This window comes from Lepus europaeus, chromosome 5 (genome assembly GCF_033115175.1).
Source record: "Lepus europaeus isolate LE1 chromosome 5, mLepTim1.pri, whole genome shotgun sequence".
NCBI lineage: Eukaryota > Metazoa > Chordata > Mammalia > Lagomorpha > Leporidae > Lepus > Lepus europaeus.
In genome coordinates, this window is record NC_084831.1 from 119,204,264 (window position 1) to 119,228,578 (window position 24,315).

Here is a 24,315-nt window from a genome sequence, read left to right on the forward strand (position 1 = left end):
ACGTAGGGAGTAATAAGGAACAAAGGCAGCAAAGATGAACTGACGTGACTACCTCTCCATCCTAGCCTTGAAGGCTGCAGTATCCACATGAGATCCCCCGGGGCTAGACTGCAGTATTCTTGATATTCTGTTGGCCGGGGAATCTGCATGCCAGTTCCCACGTGCTGGGCTCTGGCTTTGTCTCATTAACCTGCTGGCCAGAGAATCTGCATGCGAGTTTCCACTTGCTGGAGTGTGGTTTTCCTTTCATGATAATGCCAGGGAATGTGCTTGCGAGTTTCCCCCTGCTGGCCTGCGGTTTTCCTTTGGTAAACTTGAACTTCAGGGCACTTGGGACATCGAAGTGGCTGATGACATGAGGTTTCCCCTTATTCATGGCTGGAACTTCAGGGCACTCCCTGTACCTGGGGAGGGTTCCTCATCCCCCGAGGAGCACGCAGACTCTGTGCTGATAACAGAAGGACAGTCAGCAGTATCCGCTCGTGTCCACGCTCTCTCTGTGATCTTCTGTCCCACCAGTGTGGACCCATGCCTACTGTTTGGTCTTTGTACCAGCAACTCCTACATCATGAACATATAGAAGTGCTCTTAGGACTGAAATACGGAGGCCAGAATTGCTCAGCACATAATTCCCTGTGCCCTTTGAAATCTTGGCCTCTCTGTCTACTTGGAACTTATTTCTTTTTAGAGTGCAACCAAGTCCTCCAGGTAACTCCAGCTCGAATGAGCCCATGAGGTGCAGATGCTGAGTCAGCAGAAACCCTGTGCAGTTTAGCACAGGTGTGTATTTCTTGGGAGGAAGAAAAAAAACTACTCCAGGCCAATAGAAATCTCGTGCCTGTGATCCAGTGCAGGGTCTTAGTCCACCCGAACGAGGATGGACTGGGTCCGAGGAAAGGTAATGCGCTGCTCGCCTGTTCCCCAGCCTCCCTTTTTCCCGGAGACAATCAGACGTCTTGGGGAGTTGAGCCAAGCAGGAACTTGTTTATTATTGCGCTGTAAGCCTCTCTTAAAGCAAAAAACCGCAGAGTTATAGGGGAGGGGAATAGAAGCCAGCCAATTGTTTTAAAGATTACCCTATCGTGCGCTCGGTTTCCATAGGGTCCAAGAACTGATGCCTGTGTCCAATCAAGTTTTCTTGTAAACAACCCGGACTCCGCCCATCTAACTTCCTCTTGGCACCACCTTTGCCACCCTAATGCCCCGCAATCCAGGTCCCAGTTCACTTTTTTACATCAGAGCTCTCTCTCTCAGTTTTAGCACTTCCAATTCATGTGTGGAAGAGCGTAGGACTGGCTTAGTCACACTCCCCAACAGTAGACCCAAGGAGATCCATGTACAAGTGATTTACGAAAGCTGTACTTCCACAAGGAAGAAGTGGGTTTGTGGAAGCAGGGAAGGGGATGCAAGAAAGCCTACAATGTGTGTGCTTCTGGGCAAATTTCCATGTGTTTAGCAGCTGAAGGATGACCTTTAGATCCTATGAAGACTGTGGAGCTGGGTTTTGATGTGGCTATGATAAAGAAGACTGAGACACGTGCAGTGGGAGTAGAGCAAAGCTCAGACTGCAAACAGGTGATGGACATGGAAAGGCCTGGCCTGTGGGAACCAAGACCAGAGATTACACAGCTGCTGGCCTGTGGGAGAATGTTTTATGGCCTCATGTAGAGAACACTAGGGAACAAATGTATCTAAGAGGAAGGCATGATTACTTCTGTATTGTAGGGTTGAAGGCCTGGGAAACCTGCATGCTAGTTTCCATTTGCTGTACTGCAGTTTTCCAGTGCTGAGGCGTGGGTTTCCTTTGATAATCTCCTCACTAGGGAGTCTGCCTGGCTGTTACCACTGGCTGGACTGTGGTTTTCTTTTGTTATTCTTCTGTTTCTGGGCACCTGGGACATTGATGTGGCCGATCACTTGATGATCGTGTGTGTTGGTGGCTGACTCTTCACAAGCATTGTCCTCCAGCTAGGTAGGGTTCTTCATTACATGGTGACAATCAAACCTAGCTCTAAAAATGAAACCACAACCATCAGGATCAATATTTATACCTAATATCTCTATGACATCCTGTCCAAATAAGGAAAGTGGCCTGGAGCAAGAAAGTCCAAAGAATAAGATGACGTCTACAGGGATACTAAGATATTTTCATTTTGGTTGATTTTTATACATATTATATAATGATAAATGTATAAAAATAAAACAACTGAAGGGAAAAGAACTGAGGAAGATTAACACTGGAGATTAACAAGTCTTTCATAAGCACAGATATATTTCATATATACATAATACACACTATAGTTAATATATACCAAGTACATATGTTGTATGTGACATGGTTTAACTGCATGTGTTCATGTATTTATCTAATTGAAGCAGTTACTACTTTGGGAATTGGAGGATATTATGTAAAATGTTATCATTCTTTTGGTCAGCTGGAGTGGGAGCAATATTTCAGGCACCTGAAGAATGAGAGAGAGAAGCCGTCGTGAGAAACAAATGTGCTACCAGATGCCAGGGAGAAATCCCAGAATAGAGCTGGAGAATGAATGATGAGCTGTGAAAGCACCCTGGTCTGCAAAACCTCACTGGGAGCCTGGCTTCATGCTCAGGCCTCCTTGGACAGTGAGCGGGGGCAGTATTCTGGGCGAGGGCAGCTAGGACTGTGGGAGTCCAAGAAGGAGAGGAGACCAGGGGAGGGGAGAGGACTGAACACCACAGGCTATCACGACTGTGTCAGGGGCCTTGCACCCCCGTGCCCCAATGTTAACTTTCCAGGACACCTATTCAAGGTGCTGGGTGGTGCTTATTACCTGCTAGGACCCCCACCTCTTCTGAGAACACGGGTCTCCTCATTTCTCAGAGGAGAGCATTGCCTGACACGAGCCCCAGCCAGCCCCAGGAACTCCAGGAGGAGAAACTGAGAGTGGTGGAGAAAAGGATGAGAGAACCCAGCTGGAGCGGTTGGGATTCTGCAGATCTGAGCACAGCCGGATCTCTATGGGGAGGGAACACAGGACAGGGCCATGGAGATGAGTATCACTCATGAATCCCATGAAGAGCCACGAGACGGACGGCTCGTTCATAGGGCGGCTGCCCCTTATTTCACAACGATGGGAGCTGTGGGCCCAGGTTGTGCACGTTCCTGAACGTGCCTGCAACAGTGCCCATGAAGGTTCCTAATGGTGGCACTGGCCTACGAGGGATGTCTAAGGACAGGAAGCAGAAAATCAGATCTTCTGCATGAGCGAAGGAAGACAGCTCCCTAAAACTCAGAGATCTTAAAAGTTGTTCTGTGTCAGATGAAATATATGAAGTCACTTTCTAAGGGTAACTCACGGGAACAAGCAAAGGATCAGATAACAGATATTCAGAATTTTTTATTGAACAATTCTGACTGGCTTGGGTACTCTGGACATGATCATAATGAATGCTCTCGACAGCTATTAGATGCATGCAGATTTTCTTTTTCAAGCCTCCCAGAGGAAGGAATTCATATGTAAATACATAAGAAGAAAAAGATACCGTGGCTATGGTAAACAGCCAAGAGATGGTAAACTCAGAATCTGTCACCACGACTCTGGTTCCACCTTCTTGGCAGTGGCACCAGAGTGTCATGGTAATATCCAGGAAAAGAAAGAGAGTAAAAGTTGGAATCACAAACTGGATTCATGATTTGAATACAATCAGAATTTCCTCAGTGACATCTCTCAGTGCAGTTTGGGGTGAGGAGTGCAAGGATGTTTCTGGATACTTAGGACACCCTTGGGAGCTTTGTCACCTTCACACTGTGTACTCACTGTCTACATCGCCTTCCAGGGAACACTGCTGTTCTTTCATTGAATAAACAGCTGGTACGTGGTTGGTAGGCATCAGACAGCCCAGGACAGACTGTATGCAATAAGCACACACCAGGGGGTGCTGTGGGACTTCAGGCTCTTCCACTGGAGGAAGCTCCATGATGAGCCAAGGTGGATCAGACGCCACAGTGACCTAGGAAGATTTGACAGTACATTTGAATGTGGTTTAAAGAAAAGGCAAGGATGCATTTTAAGAAATAGTGTGTTCTTTTGTGTAGAACACAGGGTGGCTGCCATGGTGATATAAAGTTAGACTGGAGTGTTGTGGAGGGGAGGAAAGAGACAGAGAGAGAGAGGGGATTAGGTGCTCAATACATTTGCCCGATTTTCTCTCTGCTTTTAAACACAGACATTGAGCACGTAATCTAGAGCAGTCAAGCTTTATGACAGATTATGTCGGATGGTGGCTTTTCCTCTATTCCTCAAATTACATTGAATCTTTCATGTAGTAATCAATTAAATATATTTTAGGCCTTATATAGCCCTAGATACCTATTAAGGCCTTTTTCTCTCAAGATGATGACATGGCGTAATACTGGTTTTTGTCTACCTAATTTTCTTGCTGTGAGTTCCTTGTCTACATGTTAATACCAAACAGGCAACAAACTCCTCACTGTGGTTTATAAGCTGTAGGTACAGTGCAGATGTTTCCTGTAGATCTCTAAGACCATTTCTGTTCTAAATGGTCAACTGAGACTTTAATGCAGAATAGGAAAATATACAAGTACCCCAATGAAAACAGCAAAGTCTTTAAAAGGGTACTCTGTGTTTTGCTGACTGGATGAAATAGGCAGATTTATCACTTTCTGATTTCCTTGGATATGAGCTCTACAGATGCTGCCAGTGAGTTAACAGCCCATGATTTGACCACATTACCTGGGGCAAGTTGGTCTTGTCCTTTCCCTTCTTCAGGATCACTTTGATTCTCCACAAATATATAATAGAAGGCCAATGACATAGCCTCTATCCCACTTCACATTTGCCCAGCCCTGTGTCTAAACCTTGCACAGGGGCATGAGCCTATTCAGTGTAATAAAGGATGTGTGAGAAACTCCCCCAAGCTTCAGACTGACACTTGTTAGAAGTCACTGGATTGCCTGGCCTGTGCCATGGGGCAAATGACCCTGATAGGACAGATGATCATCACCATGTCCTCTGTCCTGAGTCTGAGCAAACAGATCTCACTCACCAAGGCCTTTGGGAACTGATTTCTAGGAGTGTTGCTGCAATACTGACTTTCCCATCTGATATCGTGTTTAATCATGGTAGAGGAATTGAACCGCAAGACTGGATGAATTCTGTAGCCCCTTTCATAAATCAGCCTGTGCTGTTAGAAATAAACATTGGGCGTTCATTATGTGGGGAAGTTACAGAACCCCTCCATAATTCTTGGAAACATAGAAGGAAGAAAAATATAGAAGTATTTATGTCCTGGTTTTGAGATGATGGCTTAGCTAAGACAAGCCACCTTAGAGGAGATAAAGAGTCAGGTTGAAAGCAATGAAACCAGGCTCATAACATGGCTAACACAGAGGGAAGGTTGCCAAAAGCTTTGAACTGGCATAGAACTCCAGGTACACTGTTTTAAAACAAAAATTATGTCATTGCAGATGACAAGAGACATTGTTTCCGAACTAGAAAGTCTGAAAGGCACTTCCCATACAGGTCCAACAAAGTGTATATGAGTTTGTCGGGGTCCAGTGGGAAAAGGCAGTATGTGAAGAGCAGAGAGAAGCTCCTGGACTCACCTGATGTCTGTTTAATGTCCCCACCTGGTCCCTGATTCACAAGAATGTGTGTTTTCAGGGCCTGTGCTCAGAGGTGAGCCTCATCAGCCCAGACAGAGGAATGTGAGGCTGCCTGGGAGTGTGTGTACAGCTCCTTCTTTGTGGGAATCAGAATGTTCACTGTCTACATCCAGAACAGAGTGGGCTTCCTCTTCATTGAGTGTACATTCCATGCTACTCTCAGGCTGGTAGCAGTCATTCGGGGGTGGTCCATGGCACGAGTGAAAGAACTTTGCTCCAGTGAATTCTCTGGGATGTCCTTTTCCTCTGCTTCTAGTAGTAGCTCCCTGAGAGCCAGGTGGGATATGGATGACAGAAATTAAACCAAGAAAGTCCTGCTGGTTTTGATGGGCTGCATAAGGGTGTGGTCATAGATAGCACAGGGCAGTCCCCTCTAAGAAGGAACAAGCAGTCCTCTCTGGAACACAGTGTGGCTGCCATAGGAGGAGAGGATGCCAGAGAGAAAGAGAGCAGCGGGTGCTCATTGCACTGGACAGCAGCTGCTGGGGAGCAGCCTCCACTGTCCCTGCGTGGTAGACCCATGGCACGAGCACACGTGGACGGCCGCCCCACTGACACCATGTGCTGAGCTTAAGTTGAGTGTAGCGTACTGCAGCCCTGGGAGTACAGTTCTAAAGACCTTGCAGATGTGGTGCCTCTGGGCCCTCTCTTAATACTGTGACATAAAACAAAACACATGCAACCAGAAACCATTATGCTCATGGAAATAAGCCAGTCCCAAAAGAACAAATGTCATATGTTTTCTCTGATATGTGGTAGTTAATATAGAAAACAAAACAAAACAAAACAACAACAACAAAACGCATAGGGATGAAATAGACATCTTGTGATCTGATTGTTGTTTTTGACCCTTGTTTATAGTCCTGTGGAACTGTGGTCTTTCTACTTTTTACTTGTTGAATATTATGGCTAATGATGAATTAAGCCTGTGATTATGGATTGAAGTCATGTTTTTGCCAAAATTTAAGAAAAACAAGGAATTGACAGAGGGAAAGGTGAAGGGAGGGAAGTATGGTTCTCTTCTTAGAATTGTACCCATGAAATACATTAAATCTGTTCTCTTATGTTAATAAAAATGTTTTTAAAATATGACGTGAGACATAAACATGCTTTTGTCTAGGTGCTTCTTTTTTGAAGTTGCAGCTTGGCCAGATACTCCCTAACTGCTCCCTTTACCTGCTCCCTCTTTGCTGGTTATGTTCACTAACAAGGACCTAAAGAGAACTGTGTAGGAAGCAGATACACATCTTCCTCTGGTTTGCATTACAGGAGAGAACAGGGGTTCTCTTTATGTGAAGGAAATACCCAAGGCTGGTGAGTTCATTTTGGTTCAGATTAACAAATAGGACAAAGACAACAGACAGCTATTTTAGCAGAGCTACTTCAGGTTCCGAGCAAATTATATCAGCACAATCTGCAGTTTTGTTTATGCTTTGCATCTGAAATCTGTGGCTGCCTTGGTCCCCTTTCTGTTCTTTTTGAGATCCTTTTCTTTATTTACCTGTTCATTCCCAATGCTTAATCATTCACTGTTACCTATCGGCAGTAGTTTCTTATTCTCATTTTTCATCATCTTCATTAAATTCAGAAATGTCCACTCACTCACAACAAACCCAGTGGCCTATATGTGCAGAGACACGAACATCTGTGTAGGGTCGGCATTACACCAAAGTTTCCCATTTTCTGTCTTTAAACAAATGCCTTGCCATGCTTTTCTGATCCATCAGCACTGTGTCTCTGATCAGGGAGATGACAATTATGGCAGGGTCAGCCTGCAACAAGGCAAAATCTTCATATCACTGGTAGATTATCAAAGCTTCCCTTAGACTTCTGTGAGTGCATCACCCACCCACCCACCCACCCCCGCCGCTGGTGTGATCCCCATGCACAGGTTCTATATTCCCACGGCCTCACAGATAATCTGCTCCTTTTGAGATAGGCAGGCAGATAGAATGAAACCTATTAGGTCTGTAAGCTGGAGACCACACCCTCCACCATGCCCACTGTGCGATCTCACGCCCCTGCCTGATCTCACCTGCCATCAGACTATGCAGCCACTCCCCCCTTGGAAAGCACATAAAAGGTGAAGAGTGCCCCCAAATCATTCTACCTTTGCCTCACTACCCGTGCTAAGCTTCTTGTGGCTGCTCATAACCAAATTCTTGCTGCACATGGCTCCTGGCCTGTTCTCTGCTTTGTATGGACCCCAACTTAGTCTCTAGACTTTTCTTTCTCCATTAGATAAAGCCCTCATTCTCCTATGCATTTCTCTCACTGAATAAAATCCTTAAAAACTTACCATGTTGGCTGGTCTATTTGAGCTAGTATTCAGAATTCTTCTCTGAATACATGGCAAGAGGCCACACAGCTCATTAATTTTGGGAAATATTAATAAGCATGTCAGTTTCACTTTCATTAAGATGATAGACAATGCTGACTCTCATCCCTCCATATATATATACACAGGCCCTCCAAGTTGGCTTCGTTTATGTTATCAAGAGAAATTCTTGGCCGGCGCCGCGGCTCAATAGGCTAATCCTCCACCTTGTGGCGCCGGCACACCGGGTTTTAGTCCCTGTCGGGGCGCCAGATTCTGTCCCGGTTGCCCCTCTTCCAGGCCAGCTCTCTGCTGTGTTCCGGGAGTGCAGTGGAGGATGGCCCAAGTGCTTGGGCCCTGCACCCCATGGGAGACCAGGACAAGCACCTGGCACCTGCCATCGGATCAGCGCGGTGCGCCGGCCGCGGCAGCCATTGGAGGGTGAACCAACGGCGAAGGAAGACCTTTCTCTCTGTGTCTCTCTCTCACTGTCCACTCTGCCTGTCAAAAAAAAAAAAGAGAGAGAGAGAGAGAGAAATTCTTTCCCTAGAAAGGCTAAGCAACTTTCCCAACACAAGTTCTGCTCATTCCAGTACCTGATGTGACACCACCCAGTGAGGAGAGTGACTTGATCCTATTATGAAACACAAAAGTGACAGCTCCCACATATCATTGCAATATCCACTATGCAACTGTAGAATCAGAATCAAAATGGAGTGAGTGTGGCTAAAAGCTAATTGCAGACCTCTTGCTTCTGTATATATCAGCTTTGCTTGCTAACAGCTGAGGGTGTATCTTGTGAAACTATGTAGGCCCAAATTCCCAGGAACTAGGTTGACCGAAATGTGTCCTTCACTGTTATCTTACAACCATATCTTGGATCTGTTATTGGGTTTGTTATTGTTAACTGTTATCTTACAGCAATATTCTGGTTTTCTTTTTATTGTTCATTGCATACCAGGGGTCCAGTTCGAAATTGTGAGCCCTAGTGGACAGAATACTATAAAAAGCTGTGTAACTCGCTGTTGGGGGCCGCACCCTGGTAAGGAGTGTTGGTCCCAATCGATTGCCGATCCTGATCGGTTGCCTTGCTTGTCATTTGCCTCTCATTTTCAATAAAATTCATGCGTGACTGTCACTAGTTTTTGTAGTACTCTATTTTAGCTGACTAGTGGATGCAACACAACAGATTATATGATCCATTTTAAAGATGAGGACACAAAAATCCAGGAAGGACAAAGGAATCATCTGTCTACAGTTTGTAAAACCATGCTGAGCATGTAACTGGAGGATTCTGTTCTTTGCCCAGGGAACTCTTTTCAGTTTGACAGCTGTCTCCTGTCTCAACCTCCTTTTGTCCTTTATAACTGAGTGGATATTGCCTCCTGCTCCAAAAGCAAGTGGCAGTCATGGAGGAAGTAGACATTTAGAATACTGGGACCCTGAAAAACCTGTGTTTCCCATCTCTGTTCTTATCCAGGCAGTCCTGATCGTGTCATGACACAAATGTTCAATGCCAAGAAAGACTGCTGGCAAAATGCCCTTTGCAGATATGTGGAGGCTCCTGTAAACTTGAGACTTTGTCTAATCACAGCTGGTGCCCACCTTACCTGGGCCACACTTGCTGACAAGGCACCCTGCAGCCTGACAGCCTCAGTAGTAGTATTTGCAATCTCTGCCCCTTGCAGCTGTCAGGGCCATGCAGGGTGACACATCCTTGAGATACTCATGAGGCTGTAAGAACTCTCTCTCCCTTCTTGTAACTTCTGATGTAACTGGGACAGCTCTTGGTCCTGGTTGTAAATTATGACATTGCAAGTCCTAAAAGGGGATAGTAGAGAAAATTCTAGAGCAGAAAGAGATTGGTGATAAGTTTCTGTGTTTCAGCAGATTTTCATGATAATGACCTCACAAAGCCCACCCACCAGCATCACCACATGTTAGGGGAAATACCTGTGGCAAAGAAAAGAAAAACACAAAACAAGGGCTTCCTCTACATATAGAGCCATCTTTTAAGAATCCCTGATCCAAAATTCATCCCGTTTTCTGTAAACAGTGCAGGGATTCTTCCTTCCTCTCCTTCATAAAGATTCTCCTCAGTTCCTCCTTCCAGACAGACATTTCCACACCAACATATGCACAGTGCACTGTGCAGTGACTGGACACAATGGCATACACAGGGTTAATTGGAAAGAAGGAAGAATCAAGGCCTGATATGGCCAATCTAAGACACCAGCCTTAGTCAGGAGGTGATGGTGATCAAGAGTGAATGAGAGGGCCGGCTCCATGGTGCAGTGGGTTAATCCTTAGCCTGTGGCAGCAGCATCCCAAATAGGCGCTGGTTCTAGTCCTGGCTGCCCCTCTTCTGATCCAGCTCTCTGCTATGGCCTGGGAAAGCAGTAGAAGATGGCCCAAGTCCTTGGGCCCCTGCACCCATGTGGGAGACCAAGAAGAAGCATCTGGCTCCTGGCTTCGGATTGGCGCAGCTCTGGCCATTGCAGCTATCTGAGGAGTGAACCAATGGAAGGAAGACCTTTCTCTCTGTCTCTCCCTCTCACTGTCTGTAACTCCACCTGTCAAATAAGTAAATAAAATAATAAAATCTTTTTTAAAAAAGTGAATGAGGATTGGCTTCAAGATGACCAAGAGAAATCCAGCATCACCTTCTCCTCCACTGAGAAGAAGCAAAGCAACTATGACTCGAGGAGAGTGCCCAAGGAAGAGCACCTGAATGCAGGAAGGGAACAGTGGGAACATGGTAAGAACACAGAGCAGGCACAGCAGCAGCAGAGAGAGAGAAAGAACAAAGCCAATTGGCAATGAGATTCCCAGACACATAGCCAAGGGGACTCCCTAGAACAGGGCTGGGGTGAACAGGGAAGCCCATCTACATGAACACTACATTAGCAATCCTCATTAGAGAGGAATCCATTCACTTTCAAAAGTGCAATACAAACAGAATTCTAGAATTTACCAAAAATAGGGAAAAAATGCCAGGTCACTTTTAAAGGAACTCCATTAGATTAAGAACAGATTCATCAATGGAAACATTATGGATCAGGAGAGAATGGGGTTAAAGTGTCCACCTTCTACAAGAACAAAACAGTCACTTAAGAATACTTCATCAAGCAATGCTCTTTCATAAACGAAGGAAAAATAAAGGCTTTACAAGAAAAGCAGACTGAAGGAATTCACCACCACTCAGCTGACCTTACAAATGGTAATTTAAGACGTACTATGTACAGAAACAAAAGAAAGCAAACTTCATAGTGAAAATGTGTAAAAGTAAAAAACCCGGTAGGAAACAAAAAGGATATCCAATACGAAAACAAGAAATTTTAAGGAGAAAAGAGAAGGACCAAGTCATGACTTATCAATAATAACCTTGAATGTAAATGAGTTAAATTCCTAAATCAAAATATGCAGATTAGATGAGTGAATAAACAAAAAAGACACAACAGTATGCAGAGAAGACTCAAGTCTAAAAATCAAAGTTGACAAAGCAGATATTATATCCAATACCATGGAAATACAAAGAATGATTAGGAGCTTTTTGAACAGCTATGTGCCAACAGATTGAAAAATATAGAAGAAATGGATACATTTCTGGAAACATAATTTACCAAAATTGATTCATGAAGACATTGAAGAAAAAACAAAAAGACCAATAACAATAAGATTGGATCAGTGAGAGAGTTTCTCAGTAATCAAAATCCTAGGTGGCTTAACTGCTGAATTCTACCAAAATTGTCAGGAAGAACAAATGCCAATTATTCTTAAACTGTTCCAAACAGCCAGAAAGAAGGGAAGCTGTCCAAACTCATTCTATGAGGGCAGAATTATCTTAATTTCAAAACCAGACAAAGATAGAACAAAAAAGAAAATTATAGACCAATATCCCCATATATCTATACACCACCCCCCAAAAAATAAAAAAAATACTGATAAAGATGTGAAGACAGGGAATTCTAGTGCACTGTTGGTAGAAGTACAACAAATCTACTACAGCAATGATGGAAAACAGCATGGAATTCCCCAAAAACCTAAAAATCTGTCTGCCACATGAACCAGCCATCTCATTGCTAGAAATATATGCAAAGGAAATGCAGTCAGCCTATGAAAGCTATACTTGTGCCTCCATGTTTATTGCAGCCCAGTTCACAACAGGAAAGACATGGAGCCAATCTAGATGTCCATCAGTGGATAAATGGATAAAGAAAATTAGATATATAAACAAATACACTCACACTGGAGGAGTACTCATCTATAAAAATGCTGTGTGTATCTATAAATCACTCTGGTGTCTGCGGAGTAGTATTCCATTAGAGGCTGTGTGGTGGAATAGACAGCTCCTGGTAAGCGAGCGTCAGTTACTCAGGAATGGCTTCGAAACCCACCTGGAAAAGGAGCCTGCCTGGCAACAGGATGTGATTGGATGGCTTTGGAAACTGCCTGGCAACAGGCTGTGATTGGATGGCTTTGGAAACTGCCTGACAACAGGCTGTGGTTGGTTAGGGCACAAACTGCCCCTTGACCAGATTGGCTGCCTTGGCCATTTAAGCTGCTGTACCAACTGAAATAAACGAGTCTGCAGCCTGCTCACCTCTGGCCCACTTTCACCTGACTCTGAGGGTCTGTGTGGTGACTCTGCACCTCTTGCCCCCACCACGCTCCTCCTCTCAGAACAAATCCACCTCAACCTCTGGCTCACCAGCGTGATTGAGAGAGAGACAGCATGTCGGACTCGGCGAGGTCCCCCCTTGATTTCGGCAAGTAGGCCCCTCGGTGTTTTGTGTGCTGTTCAGGTCTGTGAGGGTGAGCACAGAACCCCTTCCTACACCCCTTTCCTTGTCCTTGTCCTTGTCCTCGGTCTAAGTGACCCCAGGTTAGGCACACACCGCCCAGAAGTGCACGCCACTTCTCAGCTCCTCCTTTTACTTTCGGTTCATCCGGTGAATTCACAAAAGGGACTGATCATCCCAGAATTTGGGACCAAGTCATCTTCCCTTACTCGAGAGAGGTGACACTCTGGAGACACCGTGTGGGCATACGGCCTTGACCTAATGAATCAAGGAAGTCCCCCACTAAGCACAGGACATACGTACATCTGATACACCACTGTCAGTTCGTCTAACATAGGGACCCCCTGCAGAATGCCATCAGCCGCTGAGGGGCTGGGAATTTGTGTTGTTATGGCAGCAGTGCTGTGCGTGTCTTTCCTTTGGCTAGAGTTGGTATGGCATGCCACTCTTAAGCACTCAAACATGGGAAAGATACCCCCCTCAGAAGTGCACACAGATTATCAAACATAATGAATCTGTGAGTGATAAGAGCCTGTCACTCCAGGTGTCTGCCTCACAGACAATAGTTGATGACTTAGGGAGAGAGAGCTGGGACAGTGAAAATGACATGACAGCAAACAATGTAGCAATGCCTACTCAGCCACCCCCCAAATACTGGTGGGATGAACTTAGACGACCTTGAGACAATAACACATGCGAGGTCATCCCATCTGCACCCAGCGAGGATCCCTACATTTGTGGCAGTTCCCAGGCACCCCAGGCTCTCAGGGCAGCCACTAGACCCCATGCCACCAGCATGTTTGCCATTAATGTAGGAGCGGATGCAGAATTCAGGCCCTGGATTCCAACATCCATAAATGACCTTACCATGCTAAAAAAGGCTTCTCAAGAATCAGGCCCTGACTCTTCCTACTTTGAACAGGTGCTCACACAATAGGCAGAGAACCTTCAAACTCATTTTGACTGGGTTGCACTGCTCAAAGCATGTTTGTCGAGACCACAGTTCTTACAGTGGAAAGCCTCCTATGAGGAAGAGGCTGAAACTGGCAAGGAATAATGCTGCCTATGGAATTGCAGTAACCTTTGATATGCTTACAAGCCGCAGCACCTACATATGTCCTCATGAACAGACCCACATTGGAGTAGTTGCCTATTTTGATCAGGTCAGAGATTTGGCACTTAGAGCGTTAAAAAATATAAATCCACCTAATTATAGTCATCTCTTTAGAAACCTAGTTCAAGGCCCAGGCGAATGGTTCCCCGATTTCCTTGCCAGAGTCTTGGAGACAGTAGAGAAAAGATTACCACTTGGCCCCAAATCAAGACAATTTGGTCAAACAATTAGCTTGGGAAGGTGCTACCAAAGAGGCAAAAGCTGCAATCGCCCCAGTCCCTAATGAAGACATTTCTAAATGGAGAGTAGCTACAAAGGAGGTAAACCCTGCTGATACACCCATACAGGCCCTAACTGCAGCCATTAACAAACTGAACACAAGGAAGTCTAATGACCCTCCAGTTTGTTGGGGATATCAGGAAACGGGACACCTACGGCAAAACTGCCCAGATGCTGACAGATGGGGCAAACCCAAAACGCTGTGACCCAGATGTAAAAAAGGCTTTCATTGAGCAAAAGATTGCAAGACCAAGTCTTTAAACTCCCAGTGGGGCAGCCCTCAGCCCAGCAAGTAAGAGGGAGTCCCACCACCATTAACTGGTTGATGCCTATCTTCAATCTGAGGCCAAAATTGACCCTGTATTTAGATGACATTGCCTTTGTGGGTTTAACTGATACGGGGGCAGATGCCACTGTCTTAAAAGCTAGGGATGCAAGGGAAATGTAACACTGGAAGACAGCACCCAGGCCGACCTCCAAGGCATTGGAGAATTAAAATTAGCTGACCAGGTCATCACACCTGTAATGTGGCAAGATGACAATGGAGATACGGGAACCATCTTTCCACTAATTGCTGAGGTTTCCATGACCTTATGGGGGAGAGATGAGCTCTCACAAATGCAAGTGGTCCTTACTATGGATCACAAATCTCCACAAGCCAACAGCTTTAATGGAGAGCCTACAAGTAAGATTTACCCCCAATTCTAGGGGCCACTGTTCACCTCATACAAAAGCCAGGCCCAATCGCCATTGAATGGGAAAAAACAGGAAACATCTGGGTAGTGCAGTGGCCAATATTACAACCCAAACTTGGCATCCTTAAAGAACTGGTGCAGGAACAATTGGAAAAGGGACACATAGAGCCCTCCACTAGCCCTCACAATGCACCCATTTTTGTGATACCAAAGAAACAGGGAAAATATAGGCTACTACAGGATTTGAGAGCCATTAACAAAATCATAAAAAAGATGGGAACATTCCAGGCTAGCATTCCCCATCCAGGGGCCATTCCACATGGATACCACATAGTTACCATTGATATCAAAGATTGTTTCTTTTCCATTCCCATCACGGAGGAGGATAAGGCCTACTTTGCCTTTACAATATGGGAGCCCAATTTTCAGCTCCCCGCAAAAAGATTTCAGTGGAAAGTACTCCCACAAGACATGAAAAATAGCTCTACGATCTGCCAAAGATACTTTTCTCATGCGACCAGCACACTTAAAAATCAGTGCTTGGTCATACATTATGTGGATGATATCTTACTTGCTCATGAGAATGTGGCAACTCTGAAGGCCTGTCTAAGTGAGACAGTAAGAAATTTACAATTCCTGGGTTTATCTATTGCCACAGAAAAGGTACAACATTTTCCTCCTTTTCAATTCTTGGGTTATCAAGTCTCTTCCCATATATCTCCAATGGGCCCAAACCTAAAAGTCAAGCATAACTGATCAATGAACTTAAGCAATTATGTGGCCAAATCAATTGGCTGAAGCTCTTCCTTCCCCTAACACCTGCAGAGCTTAGATTGCTATTCGATTTACTAAGGGGAATAGCCCTTCTTCAAAAATCACATTGACACCAGCAGCCAAATTCACTATAGAAAAGATCAACACCAGTTGTCAAATTTAAAAACCTTTAGATAAGACCCTCAGGTGCCTCTATTTACCATAACCATATCTACCCTCAAGGCCCCCTTGGGAGTTGTTTGGCAACAACACAGACCACTTTTTTGGGTGCACATAGCCTGGAGCAAGTGTCGTAAAATAGTTAACAAAGTAGATGCCATCCTTATGATGGGACTTAAATTAAGATATTATGCCAATAAGATATTTAACACAGAGCCAGACATACTGGCTCTTTAATGACCTATACCCACGGCACCATGTGCGTTTATGGACGCCAACAAGTCACTGTTTGGAATAGTAATCAAATTTTCAACAGAAAAAGATAAGATCCATGTAGAGCCCCATGGGGGATCAGTACGGTTGGGAGAAATAAGGGCAATAATCAAAGTTCTACTCCTTAGCCAGGATAGGCCGGTAAATAGATTTTCGGACAGCAAATACTCAGTACAGGTAGCAAAGACGATCCCTTTTGCAGTCTTTAACTTGACCAATAAGCCATTTGACCAGATGTTCACAACACTTAAAGAGCTAACTGAGAAAAGAAAACACCCATGGTATATCTCACACGTAAGATCACATACTGGGTTACCTGGCTTTATTTTCCAAGGCAACAGAAAGGTTAATCATCTTATCTCCTGCAACATGGCTTCCATTGGACACTTAGAACAAGCCCGTATTCTACATCCATATGTCAGCAAGCAACATAAAATTGCTTTTCCCAGAGCTAACAATGAGCCAATGCAAACACCTAGTGCACTCTTGAAAGAATTGTGCACCCCTCGCCTTGTTAGGCCCACTACAACAAGCAGGAGTGAACCCATGAGGCCTTGCTCCTAATAAGCTCTGGTAAGTGGACGTCATCCACATTAACTCCTTTGGTAAACTTAAGTTTGTCCATGTGGTGGTAGATACTTATTCAAAGGCTGTATTTGCAACAGCCCAATCTGGAGAAAAGGCTAGTAATGTGATAAAGGTGATAAAGTCAGCCATGCTGGTCCTTGGTGTCCCCTGGACCATAAAGACTGATAATGGGCCAGCATATACATCACAGGAATTTAATTCCTTCCTGAAATCCTGAAACATACAGTTTGCCACAGGTATCCCATACAACCCACAGGGACAGGCAATTGTTGAAATAACTCATAGGACGATTAAAGATCTCTTACAAAGATAGAAAAACAATCATATGCCCCCAGACCCACAGCTTGCTTTGACTGAGGTCCTTTTCACTATCAATTTTCTTACTTTCGATTCCCAAGGGATCAGCCCAGCTTATAAACACTGGGGATTCTTTCCATCCCAGCCCCCAGCCCCTATGGTTAGGTGGAAAGACCCCCTGACAGGAGAATGGAAGGGACCACACCCTCTGCTAACCAAGGGTCGAGGATATGCTTGTATCTTTCCAGAGAATGTGGAACAGCCCATTTTGGTACCAGCCAGAAACATCAAGCCTGCAACTGACAGTCAACCAGAACCAGCTGAACAAGACTGAGAGCCTACCTTGTTAGCAGATGCACCTGCCCTATCATCCTACCCTGAGAAACTGCCCATAGCCACATCCATTACTGTTTTGTACCCCACTAGCTCTGGTCAGCCACTCGAACGGCCCACAGCCTGTGTGCGGTCATGCCATTCCTGTTTACCATTGTTCCTCATTCCTACCCCATCTGAGCAAGCACTCCTGTGGTCTCTCATTTTGAGCGCTGGTTAGTCAATGATGGGTAAGATCCCCTGGGGGACAACCTAAGACAGGCACAGCTGCATACAGAGACCACATGGAAATGGGGTCAACAATGGTATGGCCAAAAATCATGCCTCCCGTTGCTCAAAAATAAACAAAAAGGGGGAAATGTGGTGGAATGAGAAGGCCATGCCAAGATGGCCACTGGCAAGCAAGCATCAGTTACTCAGGAATGGCTTCAAAGCCCACATGGCAACAGAGCCTGCCTGGCAACAGGCTGTGATTGGATGGCTTCGGATACTGCCTGGCAACAGGCTGTGATTGGTTAGGGCATAAACTGCCCCTTGACCGGATTGGCTGCCTTGGCTATTTAAGCTGCTGTACTAACTGAAATAAATGAGTCTGCGGGCTGCTCACCTCTGGCCCACTTTCACTGGACTCCTGGGGTCTGTGTGGTGACTCCGTGCCTCTTGCCCCCACCACGTTCCTCCTCTCAGAACAAATCCACAGCAACAAGGCTGCATCACCATTTGTTCTATTCATTCGTGTGTTCATGGATTTTGATGGCTTCTGGTATTAAAAAAAAAAAGAGCTCCTACCAACTTCTGCCAAGGTATGTACAAACACACCTCCCTGTTCATTTGAGTGAAACGTCAGTATCATATGGTAGGTCTTGGTTTATTATTGTCAGAACTTGCAGTCTGTTTTCTCATGTGTTGGTAACTTTTCACACTCCCACTATTAGGGTGTGACAGTGCCAGTTCTTAAGCAGCTTTGCCAGCCAGCACTGGGAGTGGTGGTCCTCTGACCTGTGGCCATAATGCTTGGTGTGCAGCAGTCTAAATGTGCACTTTTCAAAGGACTAATGATGTTGGACACCTATTCTTTTGTGTCTTCCATATATCTTAAACATATATTGCTCATTTAAAAATGGGGCATTTTATTTTCTTATTAATGAATTTTGAAAGTTCCTTTAGTGTTCTCAATAGAAGTCCTATGTCAGATATGTAATTTCCAAATGGTTTCCCCACACATGTGGCCTATGTTTTCATTTTCTTACCAGTGCCTTTTGAAGAGGAAATTAAATATCTTGTTGATATTATTAATTTATTCTTCTATTACTTATAGTTTTGATATCCTAACTAGGAAATTGTTATCTGATTCAAATTTAGAAGATTTTGTCCTACTTTTTCTCCTAAAAGGTTGAAATTGGGGCAGGCATTTGAGCAGCAGTTAAGATGCTACTTGGAACTTTACAACCCATTTCAGAGTGCCTGGGTTTGAGTCCTAACTCTGCTCTCCATTCCAGCTTTTTTGGTACTGAACGCACTATGAGACAGTAGTCATGGATCAAGTCCTTGGGCCCCTGCAGCCCACGTGGGAGATCCTGGTTCAGTTACCAGCTCATAGCTTTGGCCTAGCCAGGGCCAGGCTATTGCAGGTCATCGTGGGGTGAGCCAATGGATGATAAATCTCTGTCTGTCTCTTTCTCTGTCTTCTTGTCCTTTAAATAAAACAAATAAATAAATTTAAAAGATTAAACTTTATAAAAATATAAAAGGTTTCTACTTCATTGTTTACCTATTTTTATTCATTTGAAAGGCAGAGATATAAAGAGAGAGAGAGAGAGATGGTAGTGAGAAGTTGTCCATCTCCTTGGTCACTCCCCAAATGCCTGCAACAGTGATGGTTGAGCCAGGCTGAAGCTAGGTGTCCAGAACTCTAACTGGATCTCACTTGGATGGCAAGGACCTGTCTCAAAGGGCACACATTAGCAGAAGTCTTGATGGGAAGCAGAGTAGGAACTCAAACCCAGGCACTCTGATGTAGGATGTGGGCATCTTAACCGCTGAACTGGAAGAGGAGCAACCGGGACTAGAACCTGGCGCCCATATGGGATGCCGGCGCTGCAGGCAGAGGATTAACCTAGTGAGCCACGGCGCCAGCCCATGATTAACCTTAAAAGTTTTTTCTCAGTCGTGACATTGACTGTGTATATAAAGGCTATTGATATTTGTGTGTTGATTTTATATCCTGCCACTTTACCAAACTCTTTTATGAGTTCCAATAGTCTCCATGGAGTCTTTTGGATCCCCTACATATAGAATCATGTCATCTGCAAGTAGGAATAGTTTGACTTCCTCCTTTCCAATTTGATTTCTTTTTCTTCCCTTTGATTTCTTTTTCTTGCCTAATGGATCTGGCTAAAACTTCCAGGTATATACTAACTATATTGAATAGCAATAGCAAAAGTGGACATCCTTGACTGGTTCTGCATCTTACTGGGAATGCTTCCAACTTTTCCCCATTCAATAAGATGCTGGCTGTAGGCTTGTCATAAATAGCCTTGATTGTGTTGAAGAATTTTCCCTTTATACCCAATTTGATTAAGGTTTTCATTATGAAAGGCTATTGTATTGTATTTTATCAAAAACCACATCAATTTGTTAATGTGATGTATCACATTGATTGATTTGTGAATATTGAACCATCCCTGCATACCAGGGATAAATCCCACTTGGTCCAGGTGAATGATCTTTCTGAAGTGTTAAGATTCAATTAACTAGTATTTTGTTGAGAATTTTGGTTCTATGTTCATCAGGGATATTGGTGTATAGTTTTCTTTCTCTGTTGTTTCTCTTTCTAGTTTAGGAATTAAGGTGATGCTTCCTTCATAGAAGGAGTTTGAGAGGATTCCCTCCCTTTCAAATGTTTTGAATAGCTTGAGAAGAATTGGAATTCTTCTTGAAAAGTCTGGTAGAATTCAGCACTAAAGCCATCCAGTCCTGGGCTTTTCTTTGTTGGGAGGTCTTTTTTTTCTTTTCTTTTCTTTTTTTCTTTTTTTTTTTTTTTTTGACAGGCAGAGTGGACAGTGAGAGAGACACAGAGAGAGAGGTCTTCCTTTTTGCCGTTGGTTCACCCTCCAATGGCCGCTGCGGTAGGCGTGCTGCGGCCGGCACACCGCGCTGATCCGATGGCAGGAGCCAGGTACTTATCCTGGTCTCCCATGGGGTGCCCTTGGGCCATCTTCCACTGCACTCCCTGGCCACAGCAGAGAGCTGGCCTGGAAGAGGGGCAACCGGGACAGGATCGGTGCCCCGACCGGGACTAGAAGGCGGAGGATTAGCCTATTGAGCCGCGGCGCCGGCCATGTTGGGAGGTCTTTATTACTGATTCTATCTCCATCTTGGTTACTGGTCTGTTTAGGTTTTCTATGTTTTCATGACTCAATTTTGGTAGATTGTTATGTGTTCAGCAATCTATCCATTTCTTCTAGGTTTACCAATTTGTTAGCATACAGCTCTTTGTAGTAATTCCAATTATTCTTTTTATTTCTGTGGTTTCTGTTTTTACATTTCCTTTTTCATCTCTGATTTCTATTGATCTGGGTCTTCTTTCACAATTCTGTAGTCCTGGGTGATAAAATGTGACCAGAGAACACATATGTATTAGCTACCACATAACAAAACCCTGCCTGTCCAGCGTCGGCCCTTACCTCCTCCATTCTCCCTTAGGTTTTATTCTTCTCCTGCAATGCTGGAGAATCTCAGACCTCGTACAGCTCATTTCTTTATGTTATTTCTTCTTCTCTTGGAGATGATTAGAGTAGAGATTGGTTCTGGGTCTTGGTAGTCTTGGGTTTTCTCCAAGGCTGCAATGATGGATTAAACAAACAAACAAACAAACAAACAAAAACACCATGACTGACAGAAATGAGGTTGATAAAAGCAGCCTGAGATGGTGAGAACCCCTGTAGAGGGTGACCAGAGCCAGACTGACTCAGGTGGGGTATATGTGCAATCAAGGGGAGGACACTGCCACCTAGAGGAAGAGACAGAACACAGCCCCTGCACCCATGTGGGAGACCCGAAGGAAGCTCCTGGCTTCGGATCGGTGCAGTTCTGGCCGTTGCAGCCATCTGGGGAGTGAACCAACGGATGGAAGACCTCTCTCTGTCTCTACCTCTCTCTGCAACTCTATCTTTTAAATAAATAAATCTTTTAAAAATAAATTTTAAAAAACTATTCATTCCGTACAAAATGAGTACAAAATGAGTTTTATCCTGTGTGTTGTGAGCGGGCTGGCTGCAGGCAGCCTCTGAGCTGTGGTTCAACACTGAGAGGGGGTGCAGCTTGTGCGTGGGGGTGGCTCTGAGGGAAAAGGGGGACCGAGGCTCTTACGGGGAGGTCCCTGTCCGTGGGAGTTAGAGGTGTGCCAGGGGCATGGGGGCTCAGTAAGCTAATCCTCCGCCTTGCGGCGCCGGCACACCGGGTTCTAGTCCCGGTCGGGGCACCGATCCTGTCCCGGTTGCCCCTCTTCCAGGCCAGCTCTCTGCTGTGGCCAGGGAGTGCAGTGGAGGATGGCCCAAGTCCTTGGGCCCTGCACCCCATGGGAGACCAGGATAAGCACCTGGCTCCTGCCATCGGATCAGCGCGGTGCGCAGGCCGCAGCGCGCTACCGCGGTGGCCATTTGGAGGGTGAACCAACGGCAAAAAGGAAGACCTTTCTCTCTGTCTCCCTCTACTGTCCACTCTGCCTGTCAAAAATTTAAAAAAAAAAAAAAAAAAAAACAAAACAAAACACCTATTCATTCCATTCATCTCAACCATGGTTCTCTTGAGGAAAAGCCCTTGCATGATTGGATTGTGAGTCTTCATGGACACCGTTTCTACATGAAAGAACAATTTTCAGGGCTGAGGTTGAGGCACAGCAGGTTAAACTACAGCTTGCATTCCAGCATTCCATATTGGAGTGCTGATTGGAGTCCCAGCAGCTCCGCTTTCAACTCAACTCCCTACTAATGGTGTCTGGAAAAGTAGCAGATGATGGTTCAAGTGCTTGGGCCCCTGCCACCCATGTGGGAGACCCAGAGGGAGTTCTGGGCTCCTGACTTCAGCCTGGCCTTGGCTGTGGCAGCTGTCTGGGGAATGAACCAGTGGATGGAAGATAGTTCTCTCAATATCTCTCACTATCTATCACTCTGTCTTCCAAATAGATGAAATTAAATAAGATTTGGGGCTGGCGCTGTGGCATAGTGGGTAAAGCTGCCACCTGCAGTGCCGGCATCCACTTCTGGATGCAGTGGGTGCCAGTTCGAGTCCCAGCTGCTCCACTTCTGATCCAGCTCTCTGCTATGGCCTGGGAAAGCAGTAGAAGATGGCCCAAGACCTTGAGCCCCTGCACCCACGTGGGAGACCTGGAGAAAGCTCCTGGCTCCTGGCTTTGGATCAGCCCAGCTCCCGTCATTACAGCCAATTGGAGAGTGAACCAGTGGATAGAAGATTTCTCTCACTGCTTCTGCCTCTCTGTAATTCTGCCTTTCAAATAAATAAATATTTACAAAAAAAGAAAATAAGATTTAAAAAATGAAAATCACCACCATAGAAACCATAGAAACTCCTACCTGGGCATATGGCAGATACATTTTTGAAAATGAACCAAGTGAGGCTTTCATTTCCAGAAAAACAACCAATGGAATTTGTTGGCACAACATTAGCGCTTTCAAGCAAATATTATGATCTTACGTCTCCCACTATAATTTGGGAGGTTCCCAAAACTTAGAGGTTCTAATAATGAGATCATGGTGCTATTAACAGATGTGACAAGTGTCTGGTGTGTGTGTGTGCGACGTATAGTGTGCATATATGTTCATGTGTGTGTACGTATATGATATGAAATATGTCAGCATAACTCGGTGAGCCAATATTTTCTAATGATCAATAAATGAAGTTACAAAATCATACTTGGATAAAAGATCCATTCAAATTTTGAGACCGACCAATCGATTCTATCATAACAGAACACGAAGAATGCACTGACGATGGTTTCAGACCTTAACTAAGCTTTCAGAAATTACCACTCATTGAGCTCTGACAGCATATCAAAGAAAAATATCCACACTTATTTTTAAAGGCTATTACTATATTCCTTCCCTTTCCAACTACTTTTCTGTGGGAGGCTGGATCTTCTTCCTATCTTAACCAAAATAAAATACGGGCAACACACTGAATGCAAACTTTCAAAAGTCCAGTTGTCTTCTTTGAAGTCACACAATAAACTACAAAATATAAATAAATATTGATATATAGTGTGATATGCTTTTCACTAGTTTTTTACTACACATAATTATTTTTAATTTTTTAAAATACAAGGAATGAGTGTTCAGCTGAGCGGTGAACTCCCACGTTGGAGTTTCCATGGTGAAGTGTCTGGACTTGATTACTGGATGCAGAGGCCCCAGCTTCCTATTAATGCAGACCCTGGGGGCCAGTGGTGATGGCTCAAGGGACTGAGTCTCTGCCACCCACCTAGGAGACCTGAGCTGAGTTCCTGGCTCCTGGCTTCAGCTGTAAGCATTTCAGGATTGAACATTGAACCAGTGGATGAGCTCACTTGCTTATCTTGCTCGCTCTCTTTCTCTGTCTCCCTTTCTGTGTGTGTGTGTGTGTGTCTCCCTGTCTCTCTGCCTCTCAAATAAATAAAATTTTAAATGTGCTAATATGGAGGCCAGCATTGTGGCATAATGGACTAAGCTGCCGCCTGTGAAGCCAGCATCCCATATAGGCACTGGTTCAAGTCCCGACTACTCCACTTCCAATCCGGCTCCCTGTTAATGCACCTGGGAAAGCCATAGGAGATGGCCCTGCATCTTCATGGGAGTAGGTGGATGAAGCTCCTGGCTCCTGGATTCAACCTGTCCTAGTCCTGGCAGTTTTTACATTTGGGGAGTGAGCCTGGAGATGAAAGATCTCTCTCTCTCTCTCTCTCTCTCCCCCTTCCTCCTTCCCTCCCTCCCCCCCATAACTGCCTTTCAAATAAATTCAAT